The sequence below is a fragment of the Asparagus officinalis genome, chromosome 3 (assembly GCF_001876935.1).
Source record: "Asparagus officinalis chromosome 3, Aspof.V1, whole genome shotgun sequence".
Lineage (NCBI taxonomy): Eukaryota > Viridiplantae > Streptophyta > Magnoliopsida > Asparagales > Asparagaceae > Asparagus > Asparagus officinalis.
This window is the reverse complement of record NC_033796.1, coordinates 30,208,417-30,213,065: the sequence shown is the minus strand read 5'-3', so window position 1 is coordinate 30,213,065 and position 4,649 is coordinate 30,208,417. Positions and strand designations below refer to the sequence as shown.

General features: G+C 33.3%; 1 non-coding gene across 1 annotated transcript; it reads right to left on the bottom strand.

Annotated features, from left to right (window-relative positions):
* On the bottom strand, positions 2,645–2,717 carry TRNAA-CGC. Its single transcript has one exon. It is a non-coding gene; the product is annotated as a tRNA-Ala (tRNA).

Sequence of the window (4,649 nt, the reverse complement as noted above, 5' to 3'; positions counted from 1 at the left end):
AACCCCCTGAAAGTTTGTAGAAAACCCCCTAAAAGTTTGCAGAAAACCCCTAAAATTTGCAAAAAAACCCCTGAAAGTTTGCAAAAAACCCCCTGAAAGTTTGCAAAAAACCCCCTAAAAGCTTGCAGAAAATCCCCGAAAGTTTGCAGAAAGCCCCCTAAAAGTTTGCAAAAAACCACCTAAAAGTTTGCAGAAAACCCCCTAAAAGTTTGCAGAAAACCCCCTGAAAGTTTGTAGAAATCCCCTGAAAGTTTGCAGAAAAGCCCCTGAAAGTTTGCAAAAAACCTCCTGAAAGTTTGCAGAAAACCCCCTAAAAGTTTGCAGAAACCCTCCTGAAAGTTTACCAAAAATCCCTGAAAGTTTGCAAGTAGATCCCTGAAACTTACATATATATATAAGCATCATAATCATAACTAAATGGGTTATTGGGTTACCCATGAACCATCCATTTAGTAAATGGGTGGATGGGAACCAACCCATTTAGCAAGTGCTAAATGGGTCATAAATGGTTAAGTGGTCATAAATGTGCCCACCCATTTATGACCCAACCAAAACCCAACCAAAACCATCCATTTGCCATCCCTACTCTTACCTAAGATAGAATAGGATGGAACACCGACCTAGGCTCAAAACTACTAACTTGGGTTAGAGATCACCTACCTCCAAAATTCTATTCTATTTACCTACTATCCATGATCTCTTTTATCAAGAATCTAAGTTAGGCGTTAGAGAGGCATTGGTGGACAATCCGCCATCATCAATCTGAAGCTTTTTCTATGATCTCAGCCCAAGCCAACTAGACTCAAACACACCTCGATCGACGCGAATACCATACTTCTACCATCAAAGTTGATTTCAAGCATGAATAGTCGACGCCCAATGTAGGGCCTCATTCTGATCGGTTTTAAACAATGACAAAGGGCAATAAATCATCAGACATATTGAATAGTCTAAGTTCCCATGCAAAAGAGGATCAATAAGAGTAGATGAGAACTATGATTTGCGGCAAATCTTGGAGGAATAAATCAAAAAAGTTTTCTATTAAGGCAGAATATTCAACCACTATGTCAGCCATTTTTTCACTGAAACGAGAATTAGGAAGACCTCATCGGCGATGCTACTAGTCTAACCGAAGCAAGAGCTAAGTGAGACAATATGGAGAGTATTTCAAGCGATATCAAGATCGACAAGCGTCTTAACGTTCAAGATCCACACGATCACGTCACCATAGCCAATATAAGTAAGAGCTAATTAATGCACAAAAGCCACCGTCAAGGCCTGGTCAAAAAAAAAAAAAAAAAATCAAAACCTTTTCATTTAAAATAATATAGATTTTTTAGAAGTTGTATTTTTAGCACTGATAAAAGATATGCTAAGTCGTCGCTTCAATCAATTTGCTAAGTGTTTTTATAAACATTAAACACTAGCAAGTTTTCTGTAGATAAGAAAATTTTGTCTTATGTATCTGTTTCATTCCTTAGCGATTTATTTCTGCTTTCTCAGACTTTTATTAAGTGACAGTGTAATGAGGCTAATTAAATATAATTTAATCCATTTGGGTTTGATATTCAAAATGAAGTGTTAAGTTATTTATGTTTGGCAAATTAAAGAAGGGCTAAAAAGGCTAGTTGTCATAAGTACTCTAAAGTCTATCCTTTTTAAAGTTTTATTTCTTATTTGGAGAGAGAGTAACTAGATCTTAATCCTCCTCTTCAGGCGATGAGGGGTTAACTAGCTTTAAACTTTGTAAAGGGTCTATTTTTGACCAAATTAACCTGTTTGGATGGTTAAGGAGGGGTTGAACCTTCTTAATCTTTATCTTAACCTCTTACCAAATGGAGCCCTAGGGTTTAATTACCCAGTCAACTTAGACTTAATAAAATAGAATCATTTTAGAAATCAAGTTAGTGTCCATGTTCAAGAAAATCTTCATGATTTCTTTTCCTTTTCTTGGCTTTTGTTCAGATCAAATAGACTCTAAAAAATGACACTCGTTTTGTGTTAAACCTAACAATTTTATTGCTTCAAATAAAAGCCTAAAATAATATAATTTAATACATTGAAAAAAAAATCTTAAAAATTTACTAAAAATTATCATGAAAAATTCTAATTTAAGAAAAATAAAATATGTAAACTAATAAGCTCAATAATAATAATAAAATCTATTGTTTTTAACAAATTCAAATGGCAAGTGATGATCGTTTTTCGTTTTTCATTTTTCATTTTTCATTTTATTTTCTTAATAAAAAATAGGTAAATCCTCCCTCACATCTAAATTTTAGATTGTTCTCAAGGCAAATCAAATATGATGTAAACAGTCACACAAAATAGTTAATATAGATATAGAGAGTATGTAACAATGATATATGCATAATAAAAAAAAGGAAAATAAATATAAATATAATGATGCCTATATGCATTTGTTTACACTTTGAAACTCAAATCAATCGCTTTAAATATATAGAAAGAAAGAGGGGAAACAAGAAAGGAGTATGTGAAGATATCCATAATTGAAGGAAAATGTACAGGAATAATAATAATAAATACACTGATGCCTATAGAGAAAATAATACATGACGATAATGCGTGCATTAGAGGAAAATTGAAGAGATGTTACCATTTTTAAGAAAAAAAATTAAATTACTGGAGATGCGGGGAATCGAACCCCGTGCCTCTCGCATGCGAAGCGAGCGCTCTACCATATGAGCTACATCCCCGTTTTCCCACATGCCGTCATTATATTAATAGAGTAAAAGAAAGTATAAGATTAATTGCACTTAAATACCCTATATTTTCCCTTATTTTGCACTTATACACCGTCATTTATTCTTGACAGCAATTTTATATACTAAAGTCTTTAGACTTGCATTTATATTTCCTAACTTGTTTTGACAGCACTTAAATATCGTGAGATTTTTAAAACTCGCATTTAAATACTCTAATTTTTTTTAAATTGCACTTAAATACCCTTAGTTATGCAAAGTTAAGGATATTTAAGTGCAAGTTTTAAAATCTTTAGAATATTTAAGTGCAATTTTTTAAAATTTTATGATTTTTAAGTACAATGTTAAAAAACTTTAGGAAAATAAGTGCTGCCATAAACAAGTAAAGGTATATAAGTGGAAGTTTTAAAAGCAAATGAGGATATATAAGTCAAGAAACAAGTGAGGATATATGTGCGCGAAGTAGCGAGAGCTAAAGGGCATTTAAGTCCAAAACAAGTGAGGATATACCAGTGCAAAATAGGGGAAATTGTAAGTGGATATAATATTGTTTGCGATTAAATTTAACCAAAATCTAACCACATGGCCAAGAAAAGAAAGAGATCCAACATCACATGAAATTGGGGCCCCAACACAACAACACCCAACCTTAAATGTTCCCTCTCCAACCAGAAGAAGCCATGGCTATCGATCCAGTCACCCTCATTTTATCCATCATTTACATTTGGTCTCCAACTTAACTCCTAGTTAAGGTTCATTGCATGGATGAATGAATGAATGAAGAGCAAAAAGCAACATCTGATGATTTGATACATTCCACGGGTGGAAGAAAAGATGAGCTTCTCACTTTAATCATGAAATCATGGTATTTTGTATTTTCTTGTTGACCCAAGAGAACCAAAGACATGCCATGTGCTTCTTCAAAAGACCCACTGGATTTTACTCCAAAAAGAAGGATATATATAATGAGAGGTTAACTAACTGTTGGTGCTCTATGTCTTAATTTCTCTCAAACTTGGATCTACTAGTATTTACCCCGTGCTAAGCACGGCCCTCGCCTCTTTTCTACCATTGCACTTGAAACACCTCTCCTCTTAGTTTTAAAAGGGTAAAATAGAATGAATAAAAGGGTTCAACTATAACCAATTTTGAAATGGGAAACACTTTCGAAAAATAACAAAAATATTATTTGAGGGTTCAACTATAAGTAGTAAATTGAGAAAATTTGTGAGACAAGGGATAGAACATTATGTTGCATTTACATGTAATTAAGTCACAGAGGAACTCTTCAGCTCTAAGCACATATCAATAGTTCATTACTTTAGAGGAAATATTCAGATCTGAGCACATATCAATAGTTAATTCTCTCACCAACTGTGGCAGAAGAAATTTTCATTTTCTCCTCAATACAAACCCTCCAAAATATCTAAAAATGATCCTTAATTGTCATGAACGAAATTTAGAAACTTTAGCTTTTATCTTCATGGTTATACCATCCCTAGCCATCATTAACCAAAGTTTCATAATAAGGTTTCTGATGTAGATAAATATATAGGTAGCACATCATTAACCAAAGTTTCATAATAAGGTTTCTGATGTAGATAAATATATAGGTAGCACAATATAGTTCCAACTAATCCAAATCCTCTGAAACACAAATTTCTGATGTAGATAAATATATAGGTAGCACAATATAGTTCCAACTAATCCAAATCCTCTGAAACACAAAGCCATTATTTACGATAATATATAAAAAAGAGAATCTCTCTTGTTGTCACTGAAAATCTCTATGTTGCTGTTACCATTTATAGTTGCTTCAAGAGTTTCTCTATCTCCATTCTCTCTACTGGTAGTTCGCTTGAGAAGACAAACTCCATAGGTTTTGCAGTAGTCATGCTTTGAGCTCCTTCATGTTCACCTAAGATC